This window comes from Marmota marmota, unplaced genomic scaffold (genome assembly GCF_001458135.2).
Source record: "Marmota marmota marmota unplaced genomic scaffold, marMar, whole genome shotgun sequence".
Taxonomy (NCBI): Eukaryota; Metazoa; Chordata; class Mammalia; order Rodentia; family Sciuridae; genus Marmota; species Marmota marmota.
This window is the reverse complement of record NW_026000068.1, coordinates 18,940,990-18,957,223: the sequence shown is the minus strand read 5'-3', so window position 1 is coordinate 18,957,223 and position 16,234 is coordinate 18,940,990. Positions and strand designations below refer to the sequence as shown.

Below are 16,234 nucleotides of genomic sequence, written 5' to 3'. Positions count from 1 at the left end.
CCTGGGCCCCCCTAAATGCCATCTCCCACTTCCCAAGTGACCGCAGGTTCTGCCCAGGTGTGTTGGGTGGGTTTTCCTTTTGTTACACCACGCAGATTTCCACTATGTAAATCTAATCACTCTTCATTTATCAAAGTAAGTGGTTCTTCCTTCTGTAACATCTGCTCCCATGTGATTTGCTTTGCTTACTTAAACAGAAAAGTGTACATAGCTTCTGTCTTGTATATGCATATCCAAGGAGCATGTTAAAAAGGCAAGAAGAAAGTGCATTTTAGGTGTGGGGGCTTAGGAGGCAACCTGAGAAAATGTCATGTACTGATGAATCTTAAAAGGTGAAATTTCAAGGAAGGAACAGTATGTGAAACCCTCAATGTAGGAAAGAACTGGAGGGAGGCATTGGAGGAACTGAAAGAAAGCCAGACGGATGGATTTGAGTAAATCAAGGAAGAATACCTCCAGTGTAAGGCTGGGGAGATAGGCAGGGCCGGATAATGCAGAACCTTTTCATTTGAGTTGGGAAGTCTGGATTTTTATGTCAAGTACCATTGAAAGCAACCAAAAGTTTAGAGTTAGGCAGTGATTTCACCTGCTTTAAATGTTAAAAAGAGCCCTCAGTTTGCTTTATGAGTTAGAGGAATAGGATATTCAGAGCCCTTGAGTCTGAAGACAGAGGTAAAGAAATGTCAATCAGAGGAAAAACTTTTTCCTAAAAGTGTTGCTTTAAAAGAGAGGAGGGAAGTAGCTTGGCATAGAACTGGTGGGGAAGGGCAGCAGTGGGTCTATGTGGAGCGCAGAGCAAAATCAGACCAAGTGGTTGTGGGAATGGTAAGCCAGTCTGTTGTGGTTGAAGTGCTTTTGGGAATGTCGAGAAATACCATGACTCCAGTGGGGATGGAAGGGTGAAGGACGGAGGAGCCCATTGGTAGATTGCCTTGAAGATTAGGAAGAAGAATTTATCTTTCATCTTGAGCCAGTTGTATTGCTTTTTTGTACTTAAGTTACATATTTGTTAAATAAGAGGGTTCACATTATAAAGATTCTGAATTCATAAAGTCACTAGTAATCAATTTTTTAAAAATCTCTTTCTAGAGTGTTCTTAGTAAAAGTCAAACTTGGTTTGAACACCTTTACTTACAGGAAATTTGTTGCTTTTCATGGGACCTTATGAAACTTGCTGAAGTCAAGTATTGTGCCAGATTATTTCCTCACATGTGATCTTCCTAATTTCCTACAGCAATCCTACATAGTAGGCATTATTATCTCCAATTGATATACAATAAAAAAAATCAAAGCTGAAAAAGGCTGAGTGATTTGTTCAAGGTAATACCAAGCTGGTTAGTGATCAAGCTGGGATGTAGAGGCTGGCTCTTTCCTCAGGATAACCCAATCCATCTTGATTTGTTCTTTGCACTAGAAAAAAAAAATCATCTCCCTTATGGATCGAGCCAGAATCTGTCTTCCCTTTTGTTACCACCCTTCAGTGCTAACGCTGTTCCTTGGCTTGATAGAACAATACTAATGGATTTTTATTTATTTTATTGTTTTTTATTACAAAGAGGCCACATTTTTTTTTAAATCCACAATTCAACCTCTGTGTGCATCCAGCATTGTACACATCACCAGTGGATTAGCAATTATATTAACAATGCAAATTTGTGGGTATTTACATAAAACTACTGCTCTGGGTTTTAATGCATTTTGAGCCAGGTGCTCAGTAAATACAGCAAATACCAGGGAGCTCAGATACTGTCATTCATGAGAACCAGCTTTCAGAAGAAAGCCTATATATCATCTCATAAAATTATTAATATTTCAAGCCCAAGAAAATAACTGAATGACAAAAGAAACATTTCAAAAGAAAATTTGGTGATAAAAAAAATGTTAGATATTAGGTTTAAAAATGTTAACAACTGGACTTCAGGACCTGGAAGTATATACATATTAGGAATCTTAAGAAAAGATGCCTATATTCTGCTTCATTATTATTACCGCATTCCAAAAAAGATTTTGGTTTGTAAAAATGCCTTCCATGCTAGTAAGAATCATTGTTTTATAGTTCTAAAACAACAAGATGGCAATTCACATAAGTTGGCTTTAAAATCAGAATATTTCCCACTCAAAATAAGATAAAACTAATATGATCTGCATTAAATTATAAAGTAATATCTTTCAAAATGTTGACCATATCAAGAAGCCAGGCCACCATATACCTTTGCTGACTGCCTGGGAGTGCCAAACATGCCTGTCATCCTGAAGGAAGGGAGGTGAGAGTGGAGCCAGGCTCTGCCTGGAGCTTGCAGGAGATGACAAAAGCCTTCAGGCTTCCTCAGAGTTTTGCTTCCTCAGGTGTAGAATTGAGGGGGTGGGTTAGCTGGCTTTTAAGAAACTTTCTGTCTGATATTGAGTATCAGTGAAGTGTTTTTTATCCTCCTTTCACTTACCTCCACTTATCCCACTCCTTGGTCTACTACCAAAGAACTTAAAAACAGTATACAATAGTGACACATCCATATCCATGTTTATAGCAGCTCAACTCACAATAGCTAAGATATGGAAACAACCATGGTATCCTTCGATGGATGAATGGATAAAGAAAATGTGGTATATATACACAATGGAATACTACTCAGCCATAAAGAAGAGTGAAATTATGGTATTTGCTGGTAAATGAATGGAACTGGAGACTATCATGCTAAGTGAAATAAGCCCATCTCCCAAAACCAAAGGCCGAATGTTCTCTCTGATTTCTGCATGCCAACCCCAAACAAGGGAGTTTGGGGAGGGGAATCATAGAAATAGACTGGACTAGACAGTAGAATTAATTGGTCATAACTTTCCTAGCCTTGTATTTGTATACACGACCAGGGTAGCTCCACATCTTGTAGGACAACAAGAGATAATAGAATAAGTTATACTTTATGTATGTATATTCTGCCAAAATACATTCTACTGTCATTATACCTAAGAATTTAAAAAAGGAAGAAAAAAAAAAACTTTCAACTAAAAGAATTCACATCAGCTTGAGAGCCTGGCTTTGAGAAGACTTTTAGGGTGGTGAGACAAATGGGTTTTTTAAAAAAAAAAGGTGGGTGAAGAATTTCTCTCCTTTAGATACCATTCTGAGAATTATTTTGCACTGCAGTTCAAGGAAATCTTTGCCTGGGTCTTTCAGCTTATGGCTGGCACTGTAAAAGGGTAAGCAAATGAGGCATTCAACAGTGAACTTTTGGATAAAAATGTAAAAAGACCATGACAATTTTGTATATAAAAGCAATGCACTCCCATGTTATTCCCAGCAGTCAGGAATCTGCGCCTCTGAATTTCAAGAGCTATGAATCTAGTTGTAAAAAATGAGATGGGGGTCCACACATGAGGCCTTCAGTTGATTTGTCATGAGGGCATACCTGTTCATCTGTTTTCTGAAGGTGACTTTAATGACACTAGTTCCAAGAGAAAGAATGCAAGAGAGTTAATAAGGATCCTCCCTTTCCAAAATAGAAAAGTGATTCAAAGAAAGTGAAGGCTTTTCATGTTCTGTCCTCTACAAAGAATATTAAAATTCATTCTTCTACAATCTAACATACTGGCTTTTTTAAAAAAAAAATGCATCACTTTCTTTTCCTACCAAGGCTTACACCTTAAGCACATGACAGGCATGAGATTTCTTCATTTAACCCTCTGGCCCCACCACTTTTCTGGAGCTCGTATCCAGAAGAGTTCTGGAGTCTCAGCAATGGACCTTTCTCTACAGACACAAGTTCCTTTGATGTTTGGTTTTGACCTTCAACATTTCTGTATCTAAAATTGTTAGTTATGATTTCTTTCTGATGAACACCCTCTCTCCATCTTGGAAAAACTTCAATGGAATCTCCTTTTGTCTTTGCATATTCTAGAGTTTGAGAAAGCCATCACCATCCTGTGTCCTGGTGGAGACAGCAACTTTCTTACCTTATGCTTGTGCTTATCTTTAGGAAGTTGTTTTATCCTGTTAAATGCTGAAGGTGGCAGGGTGAGGGCAGTCCAGAATGACTGTGGCTTCCTCTTGCTCACAGCCCAGACTAATAGAGCTGACATCTTTATTGCCCTCATGCCCTGGTGCTGAGATGAAGCTCAGCCTCAGCATCAATGGGTCCATCAGAACTAAATTTTATTTGGAGACATCTTTTTACTCTTTGAATTGTATGATACTGTTGTTTTGTATTTACTGTTGAGGAATTCTGCCAATTTTATGAGCCAGAAAATAACTTGAAATTACCTTGATCATGGCAGAGGCAGAAAGCATGTTCTGTTGGTTCATTGACCAGACATTGACACAGAGCAATTGTGTATCCCTTATCCTCAAGGAAAGTGTTTTCTATATGGTGACTCCCTGGAGAAACATGAGGTTGTGACTCTAAAGAGCAATGGTATTTCCCATGGTCACTTTTCAATAAAGAAACAAAGCTGAGAACCATTTGGAATTCATTTGTCTGTTCAGGCATTCAATGATTGTTTATTGAATAGATTGTATGTGCCAGGCACATTTCTAGGCACCAGAAATACAGTAGTGAATTACACTATTTCCACGTTCTTGGGAAATTTGCATTCTAGTACAATAAACAAACAAATAAACATGAAGTCAGATTTTGGTAAATGCTATTAAGGACAGAGCAGCCTGATATGATAGATAAAGGCTGGGGAACTTTGTAGATTGAGTTGTCAGGGGAACTTTGAGAGGTCACATTTAAGCTGAGAACTGAATGAAAGACATAGGTATGATCCATCTAGAAGTATCTAGGAGGGAACAAAGCAGAGAGAACACATTACCTCTTGGTGTGTTCAAGAGATAGAGAGAAGGTCAGGGTGATGAAAGTGTGTGTGAGGGGGAGGGTGCTGTACATTGATGTCAGAGACAATGTTGGGACCCAGTGGTGTAAGGCCATCCTGAGGAGTTCTGGTATTATGTAGTGAGAACCACTGGTTGGTTCAAACCAGTGGAATGACATTATTAGATTTATATTTTTAAAAGACCCTTCTGGTAGCTGTGTAGATACTGAATGTATTACAGCAAGTCAGATGTGTGGGCACAGGGAGACCAGTTAGAAGGCTGTTGAAGGTGAAAGACCATGGCAACTGGGACTGGCATGGAGGAGTGGACTTCTTCACAATTTTGCAGATAGAGTTTACCAGATACTCTGTAGTTTCTCTAATCCACATCCCATGACTCTGAAATAGGAAAAGACCCCTCTTCCTCCCTGAGCCTCTGGTGGTGGATGACCAGCAGTCCACAAAAGGCTCTACACTTGGCTCCCAGGAAGGAAGTAACAATTCATAGCAGAGTCAGGATGTAAGTTTCATCACATAGCTGCTGTTTCTCTCTGAGACATGGATCAGGACAGTCACGCTGAGACACAAAAGTTAGCCAGTTTTGCTTATAAAGTAATAAAATGTCATAAGAAGCATGATGCTCTGAAATAGAGGCAGACTTCACTGACTTACAGTCCCAGTCTCAGAAGAAACTGTTTATCCTGGTTGTTATTAAACCAGCTCTTATTGTGGTTGACCTTTTATTCTGAACTGGTAGCAATTCCCAAATTAATATTCCCTACATTTAAAATTAATATTATTTGACTGTAAACACAGAAACCTAAAGCAAACTAGCTGAAAGCAAAAAAGAAAAAAAAATAAGAGAGGAGCAGTTGCTTGATTCATGTAAATTACATGAGGGGGAGTGGCTTATGGAAGGCTGAAGCCAGAAGTTCCTTGGCCTCTAAACTTGGCTCCTTGCCATGTGTCAGAATCCCCAATCCAGGCCGTGGCTTCTAAAGAACCAGTTTAAGAAAACTTTTCATGTTCTTGGCTAAGTCCTGTGTTCTTTTTCCAAAACTTTAAATTGACAGTTTTATATTTACAGTTTGCATGTGGGATTTTAATTTTTCTTTATAGCAATATAATATTTCAGTATATACATCAAATTGAATTACTGTTTAAACACTAGAGATATTTCTTTTCTATTCTTGTTTTGTTAACAGAAGAAACAGCTATAGATGACAAAAAGTTTCAGTACCCTGCTTCATCTTCAAAAAGTACTCTGAGTTTTGCTAAGCTACAATTAGAGATTCAGGCTCAGAGAATTTTCCAGAAACGAGTTGAGAGTGCAATGAGAGGTTTGCAGTGGATCAGAGGTGGCTGTAAAAGGCTGTAAAGGCTCACAAACACTCCATGAGCACCACAGTAAGGTGACTAGAGAAGAAAAAGCAAGTTCTTTCTGGATTTTTCCATAAAGGGTGAGTTGTAGTCTGGGTTTGATGTTAATCTGGCAACTAACTTTCTCTTTATAAATTAGTGGCTGTGCTAACAGCCAACATGCTGGGTGGTAGATTTTTAAATTTATTTAATGGTAGTAATTTCCTCCAAGAATAGAATAAGGATCTACCTGGGTCCCAAAGAAGATTAATATTAGCTTTTATTCTTTAAAAGACATTAGGAAACAAATTGAAATTCTTTCCTCTAGCATACATTTTTAAGTTATACATCAGCATCAGGAAGTTTGGAAATATCTTCCAATTGCAGAGCTTTAGTCTCCTCCATAGACTGGTTCTGGGTAGCAAACAGCAGAATCTGTTATGGTTTAAACGTGGTGTCCCCCCAAAGCTCATGTGTGAGAATGCCAGAAGGTTCACAGGGGAAGTGATTGGGTTGTGAGAGCCTTAAACTAATCAGTGGATTGATCCCTGATGGGATTAATTGACTAGCAACTGGAGGCAGGTAGGGTGTGGCTGGAGGAGGTGGGCATTGGGGGCGTGGCTTTGGGGTATATATTTGTATCTGGCAAGTGGAGACCTCTCTCTCTCTGCTTTCTGATGATCACATGAGCTGCTTTCCTCTGCCACACTCTCCCGCCTTGATGTCCTGCCTCAACTCAAGCCCTCAGGAATGGAGATATCCTACTATGGACTAAGACCTCTGAAACCGTGAGCCCTCAAATGAATCTCTTCTCCTCTACAGTTGTTCCAGTCAGTCTGTCAGTCACAGCAGCAAAAGAGCTGATTAAAATACTGACTCCAAGCACAAGCAAAGGGCATGTGCTGGGAGGATATTAGGGACTCACAGAGTCAACAGAAAGTTGGTAGCAGGGTTTGGAAGACAGGCAAAGCCTGGATGATCTGGATGCTGAGCTTCAGGTCACACAGCTGAAGTCTTGCTTCAGAAGGCTTGCCGCATGCTGCTGTGGTGGGTCCAGTGTCTGAAAGCTTCTTTCTTCTTTGTGTTAGTCTCTTAAGATTAAAACCTTGGTGCAAAGCTGGCTCTCTAGTCAGGGCTCTTTGCCCCCTAGCTATATCAGCAGAAGGACCAGTCACCTCCAGCTTCTGGGTTTGGAAAAGGAAGGTAATAGCGGGAAGTAGGAGCTGTGATTTCTCTCCCACCCAGAATACAGAGAAAAAGGACTCTTTTAAATTGGAATACCAATAATAGAAGGCAGGGGTTCATTTTTACCTTCTAATTCATTCTCAGAAGCATTAGGATGGTAATGTGGTTTTGTAACTGTGTGTGTGTGTGTGTGTGTGTGTGTGAGTGACCATGTGTGTATGTGTATATGTGTGCACGCGCACATTGCACAACTTCCTGCTACATATCTATTGGGGAGATGGAGTGATAGAATGACAGTGAGACTGTTAGAGAGGAAACGGAACAGAGCCACATAGAATAAAAAGATTTTATTTACTGAGTGCCTACTATGTGTAAGTACTTAAGAACCATCTTTTAATATATTATCTAATCTATAAAAATTTATAAGATTTGTATTTTTCATTCCCAATTTTTTTCCAGCTGTGCACATAAAGATTTAGATCATTCAACTTTCCTTGATCAGACTCCTGGTAATTGGTAGACCCTAGGCTTCTGTACACTTTAGTGCTCCATTTCCATTGCTTCCTTCTTCTTTACTAATTTCCTGAAGCATTTTTTAAAATTATTTCATTGTGAATGTTTTATAGGGAAGAACAGGTTGATTGAGAATTGTAAAAGAGAATTCAAACCAAAAAAATGTACAAGGCAGCTAATCACAGTGATTAAAGATTTCCTATAGAATATCCATTGATTCATTAATTGGTTTGGGGAGCCTGAGTTGCTAATGAACATGTTCTGAAAATCCCTACAGAAAGCTACAAGAAATTCACTTGTTCAATAGTAACCCGTTAAAAGATCCCATTGACCCATGAGACCTGCAGTGTCGAGGGTGCTTTTTGTAAGGGAATAGCATCGATTTCATCCAATTCTGTATGTCTTTCAGGCTTGAAACACATAGCGATGAAGTTTTAGTAGGCAAACATTTTTTAGCTGGTAAAAGTCGCAAATATTATTCTTTTCACTAAACTATTTATAAAACAAAACTGTTTATTGAGTTCTCTTTGCTTAGTGGGAAAGTGTTTGACTACAGTCAAAATTAGAAAATTTGTTTTGACAGTCCTTAAACTTCCAGCATGATATGGTGCAATTGGGGTTCTTGCAGACCTGCTTTTATCTTTTTCTTATAGTTATGGAGAAGACAGAGCCTGAGAGGACCTCAGTGTGACCACAGTGTCTCTAACATGCACTCTAGGCATGTTTTCATCTAGCACATGCTTACCCCACATTAAAATGGTTTGGATTCCCTAGTTTAATCCTCAAAATCTTGGATTTGGCTACACTCACCAGTCTAGCTTCATTTCCCATTCCTCTCCCAGTACTCTTACCTTCAGTCATAAAACTTAATTCAAAACAGAATTTGAATTCTCTTTTACAGTTCCTAGAATGGTTCACACAATTTCACACTTTGAAGTATAAACTCATTACCTTTCAAGTTCTCCAAAGTGTCCACTGTTATGGGAGGAGGCAGGAGGTAGTGCCTTACGTTTTTTGTGTGGTTTTTTTTGGGGGGGGCGTGGGCGTGGAGTACTGGGGATAGAACCTAGGGGTGCTATGCCACTGAGCACAACTCTAACCTTTTTTTTTTCTTTTAATTTTTATTTTGAGACAGGATCTTGTGATTGTTGAGGTTGGCCTCACACTTGTGATCCTCCTGACTCAGCTTCCTGAGTCTCTGGGATTGCAGGTATGCCCATGTATGCCTGGCTTTGGAGACTGATTTCAATGGCCCTCTTCTCTACTCCACAGTACCTGCACATATCTTTTTCACTTAGATGTACACAGTTATGTTTACATTCATGACCTTGATGATTGCCCATGGTTAGCAAAGGCTTACTTTATAAGGCACAGGCAGATGCAGTTCACAGACACAATCCCACTTGTTTTGTCAATGAGACTTGAGGAGACACTATGATATCGTTGGTTTTGTCATGTTAAGTAACTTTCCCAGGGTCAACAACACCAACACAAAGCAGAGTCAGCCTTCAAATCCAGATTTGTTTGATCCAATTGCCTATGCAGTTAACTACTTGGCTATAGCCTGTCTCTTATTAATATCCTTCTATTTATTCGATTCATTGTAAATTATAAAATGCTTAAGACAGAAATCTTGCTTTATTTGTCAGCAAATCTGTGTGGCCCATAGCAGCCAGTCAATAAATGATTGTGGGATGAAGGAAGAAAGGAAGTTGGAATATAGTTAAGAGGAGACCAGATTTAGAATCAGAAATTGTATAAATCCTAACTTCAACATTTTACATTCATTATGTTATTAACCTTCACATCAGTCTTGGCAACATAGGCGGTATTAGTCCTTTTAAATTTTATTTTATTTTTATATTTGGCGAGTAAACTACATATTTTAAGACCCACAGCTAATAGATGGTATTACAAACCAAGCCCCAACTTTTTTTCACCCTCAAACCCCTATTCCAAGTTGTATCGAATAAATAATGGATCCTATTAATACAGCAAAATTTGTGAACATTTTAAAGACTATTTCACTTTTTTCTTTATTCATCAACTTTATTATTCCCACTTTGTTACTAGTGATAAAAATCTTAGGAAGATCAAAAATACTTTTAGGACAGACAAAGATGGGAGAAACAACATTGTTTTTGTAACAGAAGAGAAACGTTCATTAGAAGCAATGAATGGGAGCAATAGAAAACAGCTGTTTTGAGGCCTGGTGTCCAAAGAAAACAAAAATTAAAAGGAGGTTTGGAGAGTCGCCCCAGGGAAAGAACAATTAAACAAGGAGGGATTTTAGCAACAATAGGGAAACAGGGTAAAAATAACAAAGGGGAAAACAATGCTTCAAAAGATGCTGGAGAGATTAACGACACTCATGTTGTCCCCAGAGTTAGAGATGGTATAATACAGTAGTTTGAGAATAAAAGCCTAACATCCACAGCCAGTCTTCACAGTTAGTTCAAAACTTGAGCATTCACATGAAGGAGCAAGGTTGGCCCCATCTCTTTTTTACAGTTGGGTACTGGCTTCCATCCTGTGGCTGTTCCCTAAGGTGGCTGGAGAGTTGCTAGTACAGGCTTCCTACTTAACCTCTAGCAGGAGAGAAAAGCTATGGTTTTCTATGTCTGTCTTCTATAAAAAGAGGAAACTTTTCCCCAGATGTCCCCTTTGGATCTCATTGTTTAATATGGGAACACATGATTATCCCTGACCCAGGCCCATTACAGAAACACACAGGCTCTGATGAAAATAGATGTGCTGATGAGAAGGGGAGATAAGGGAATGGGATGTTGGGTAGGCAACCAATAGGGATACCACAGGATACCACAGCGATGATATCTATGTTGTTTAATTGAGATAATATATGTGGGAAGTCTCAAAAAATAAAAAGCATTAAACGTGCACGGTCTGAGATAGTAGCCATATGTGGGTGATAGACAACTGAAAAGGGATTGTTCCAAAATGAGATCTACAGTCAGTGTAAAACACACACCAGAGTTTGAAGACGAAATATGAATATGTGGAATGGAAAATCTGACTGGTACTTTTTATATTGATTACATGTTGCAATTAATATTTCATAAATACTAGATAAACTAAAGTACATTATTAAGGTCAATTATACATGTTTCTTTTTACTTTTTGAAAAATGCTGCTACTAGATAACTCAGAGTATACATGTGGCTCACACTTGTGTCTCAAATATATTTCTCAAATATATTTCTATTATCACTACATTAAACCACTGATAAAAAAAACCCACCGATTTTCCACTTTTGTTTTTAGCTGAGTGATTTATTTTAATAAATAGCTTAAGAAAAACAGATTAAAACAGAGCTATTCTGGTCAAATGGGGTGAGGTGCTAGATATTTCCTGGTCCCAACCATCCCCCAATCCCTCAAAACCATTCTTGGAAATTTCTACATGGAATTGTGTATTAAAATGAATTCACCCAAAGCATTTTCTCTATGATAATGGCATGAATAATTTTATGATTACCTATTTAAGATCTTCCCTAGGAGGGGTGTGGTGGTGCATGTCTGTGATCCCAGTGGCGTGGGAGACTGAGACAAGGGGGATCACAAACACGGCCAGCCTCAGCAACTTAGCAGGGCCTTAAGAAACTTAGTGAGACCCTGTCTCAAAATAAAAAAAAATAAAAAGGGATAGGTATATAGCTCAGTGGTAAATTCCCAGTGGGTTGAATTCCCAGGACTCCCTCTCCCACCAAAAAAACCTTCCCTAGGAAGCTAAATGGTGCAATAAAAATTGCTTTCATGGAGCTCATACTTTAAAGAGGGAGAGAGCAAATGGAGTCAGGTGATATGATTTGCTTAGCTTGTACAGAAACTCTGATTCTCAGAGGAATTAGGACTTTGTATTACAGGAAAAATAATTTTCTTCCTCATGTTTGTTCCTTCTTCTTGCTATTATTTACTTTGTGCTGGATCAAATGGTATCAATCCAAATAAATCAATGGATGAAACAAAAGCAGCCTAAGGGGGTAAATATAGAAGATGAACAGTTTAAAAATTTTCATTTTCCTGCATTAACTATAATGAGAATTTAATCTTCTTCAAACTCCCCTCAAACCTGATATAAAATTGAAGTGCTGACCATAATTTAAGTGATAGTTTAAAATCTGACTTCCTGAAAAAGTAGGATATTTCCACAAAAGTAGTTTGAAAACTGAAGAATGTAATAATCACGTGACACTGGATGGTTGTCACCTACCAACTCTGAGGTCAATAAAAGGATTTTGAAGATGTATTACAGTGCTGCTACATACATCTTCCTGGGTGACAGGATGAAAAGGAGACACTGTCGTGGACATAGCAAGTTATCATACTGTTATGTCATAGCTACCCTCTTCCTAATTTGAATTCAAAGACTTAAGAGGTGACACTGAAGAAATTCTGCAGAAACACATTCTTGGAAATTTCTACATGGAATAAATGAATTCTCCCAAAGCATTTTCCCTATGATAATGGCATGACTTTCATTATACACAATATCTGAATGAGTGAAATAGCTTGGCACTTGGCATATACCTCTAATCCCAACATCTTGGGAGGATGAAGCAGGAGAATTGTGAGTTCAAAGCCAGCCTCAGCAACTTAATGGGGCTTTAAGCAACTCAGCAAGACCCTGCCTGAACACAATTTAAAAAGGGGAGCTAAGGATCTGGCTCAGTGGTTAAGCACCCCTGGCACCAAAAACCAAACAACAACAAAAAAACACTGAATAAAACATTAGGTAATAACCTGCATAGTTCTTGCTATAAGTCAGGGACTGTTATTGACAATTTTCATTATGGCTTGGACCTGTGAAGTGAGGGGGCTGCAAAATTAATGTCTTTAGCACTGCTACCTAGTGTCCTCAAAAGGAGAGAGAAATCACAGAATATTTCTAACATCAAAGAAAAAGTTGCAGTGGTGCATGCCTGTTATCTCAAATACTTGGGAGGCCAAAGGCAGGAGGATGACGAGTTTAAGGCCATCCTCAAAGTTTAGCAAGACCTTGTCTCAAAATTAAGTAAGAAAGGCTGGGATGTAGTTCAGTGTACAGCACCCCTGAGTTTAATCCTAGGTACCCCCCCACACACACAGAAAAAGGAAAGAAAGAAAAAGGAAAAGTGCTGTTATATATTGTGACACTTTTATACTTTTTTCTGCTCTAGTTGTGGATCTGGCATTGCATGATTACTCAGCCCATATTTACAATCAACAGAGAGAGTTGACTATAAAGAAAGCTGGGGAATTTCATGAAGATATTGCAGTGAAAACAAGAGAATAATTTAATACAATGTTAGGAGTTCCAGATGCCAGTAATACTTGGAAGCCTAACAATGGCAGAAATTTTGCAAGTAAATTGAACTGTTAGTGATGGGTACTGTGGTTTGAATGACCCTTCCAAAAGACATATTGAAATTTAGTTTGCCATTGTAGCAGTACTAAAAGGAAAGAACTTTAAAAGGTCATGAGGGTTCTTCCCTCATGAACGGGTAGTGCTGTTAAATTGGCATTAATTATTATGGGGAGATTCCTGATAAAATAGGTGAGTTTGGCCCAGTTTCCTCTCTGTCCCACATGTGCTCACTTGCCTTTCTGCCATGTTTTGACACAGTGTGAAGGCTTCCAGAAGTGCTAGTACAAGGTTCTTGAACTTGCCAGCCTCCAAAACCAAAAGCCAATAAACTTCTATTGTTTATAGATTACCCAGTCTGTGGTATTTTGTTATAGCTGCAGAAAAGAGACTCAAACATATGTTATCCCTTAGACTCTGATGAGTACTTTAAATATTTATTATAAGATATGAACTCATTTATGGACAAGAATTCTGTAAGCAAGGGGTACTAAAATCATGTGTGACACTGTTATAGCAATAAAAGGACTTTGACACTATGTATTCAAAATTTGAGACCAAGTATCCTTATTAAAGACTATGCTGATACACGTTTTCTTCCTTGGGCTATATTTTTGAAAAAAAATATTAAATAGGCAATAGGAATCTTCCTTTCTTTTTTTAAAAAAATTTTTAATATTTATTATTTTTTAGTTGTCGTTGAATACATTATCTTTATTTCATTCTTATGTGGTGCTGAGGATCAAACCCAGGCCCTCACACGTGCTAGGTGAGTGCTCTACCGCTGAGCTACAACCCCAGCTCCTCTTCCTTTCAATATGTTTTATTTTAAACAGCAGCTTTGAAAGAACGAACAAGGCTCGTAGGAGCAAATGCCGGTTTATTGAGGAACAGCTCTGCATATTTATAGAGCCAGGGGTGGTTTGACAGTTGGCATGGGGTGCTTTTTGATTGGAGGGTAAGGATCAGGTGAGCCAGCATGGCTAGTCTGATTGGTGGGTAAGGATCAGGTGAGCCAGCAGGGCTCACCATTAGACAGCAGGATCATGTGAGCCAGCAGGGCTCACCATTGGACAGCTCTTCTTGGGGGATGGAGAAGTTAGTCTTTGGAGCCGGGCGACTCCCAACAAACTTCTCTTTTGGATTCTTTAGCACAATTTATCAGCTTCAGGGTTACTACTATAGCTATTATCTGAACACTCGAACATTTCACTTAAAATTATGATTGACAAGAAGATGTGCCTGAGTCCATCAGTACCTAGATTGAAATTGTCATCCTGAAGGGAAAGAGGGGAGAAAGGAGGCAGGGATGAAGGGAGGGAGGGAAGAAGGAAGGAAGGAAAGCAAATAGGCAGGCAGGCAGGCCTGGAGTCTTGATTAGGGATGAATGTTGGGGGATTTTTTCTGTGAAATTCTGGAATCTGTTGTTCCCAAATATGTAGAATATACTGTACCCTTACTATCATCCATTCATTTGCTCATGAAAAAATATTGATTAGTCTACAATGTATTATGTTCTAGGTTAGGTCCTTGCCATGATATATCAAAATGAAAGAAATGGGTCCCTACTATGATAGAAATATTCATGTAATGAGAGTGATAATTAAAGCAAACAATAATTTTTAAAAACCTTCAAAGGGAAATTAAAGAATTAAGATTTGCTTTTGGTAAGGAACCTACTACACACCTGCTTATTCAAGTCCACACAAAACATAAGTCAGAATTAGTCAAGAGAAGAAGGGGCAATGAGAGTTTTAAGATCCCAGGATCAATAGTTCTAAAGTTTCAAGAAAGAACTGGCACTTTTGAAGAACTGAATGAAGTCTGGATGTGCAGGTGAGGGATGGTGAAAATTAGTACAGGAGCCTTGGCGTTAAGGGTTTGGGCTAGTATTATACTGGAGGACCAAAAGGGGGGGACTCATGTCCCATCCTAGAGGGCTGTGACTGATACCCCTGTACTAAAAGACATTTTAACCAGAGAAAAATATGTTTGATCATCGTTTTACCTAACATCAGAGCCTTCAAATTGAACACCCAAAGATCTGGGGTGAACCATCTGTTTTTATGTTTAGGTCTGGTGGAGTAGGTAGTGTGTAGAAATGTGAATGGACAAAATGGTGTGAAACATTTGTTTCTCCTTTTCTTTTTTATTTATTAACTTTCATTTTTTTAGTTGTCAATGGACCTTTATTTTATTTATTTGCGGTACTGAGGATTGAACCCAGTGCCGCACACATGCTAGGCAAGTGCTCTACCACTGAGCCATCACTCAGCCCCTTGTTTCTCCTTTTCAATCCTGAACATATCCTGGCTACTAGTCTTCAAAATACGATTTTTTATGTGGCAGCATTGAATGCGGATACAAAATGCATACAGTGGATTTCTACAATTCTAATAGGTCCCATTATTTACCATTTAGGCTTTTTTTCTTATTTTTATGCTGAGGTGAATATCCCTCAATACAAAACTAATTAACATCTCTGATTCTTCCTTTAAGCATTCAACTGCTTTTATTATCACTAATACTGTAGTTCTCTGGGAGGATAACAGGATTGAATATTTCAGGTTTAAATGAAACTGTTTGGGGGGAGAAAAAATTATCTTCAATTTTAACATTTTTAAAGATTAATGATTGTTAAACCTTGATAGTAAAATATATATAAAATATTAGACTTTCTTTTGACACCTACCGTATAAGGATTAGAAACATAATAGATATAGATTTTCCTACTCATGCATCACAAAGCTAATCTACCATCTATACTCCAAAGAATGAATATTTTTATGGTGTAGATTTTGCCTTCCCCTTTTTGACCAGAATTTAATACTTGTTTACTGACATTTTTTGGTTGTTCTAATAAGAAGATAAACATTTATCTGGATATAACATATATGTAAGCTATACTGAGCCAAATCACCCAGAATTTATGGTTCATACTAATTGAGAGGCATATTATGTTACAAATAATGCTGCATCCAGCTGCTGGGTTCTTTACAATTTTGAGGT

At 38.3% G+C, this 16,234-nt stretch overlaps 1 protein-coding gene across 4 annotated transcripts in view; it reads left to right on the top strand.

Annotated features, from left to right (window-relative positions):
* The window catches only part of Ptger3 (prostaglandin E receptor 3), a 203,715-nt gene that overhangs the window by 14,338 nt on the left and 173,143 nt on the right, over window positions 1-16,234 (top strand). The window lies entirely within an intron of this gene.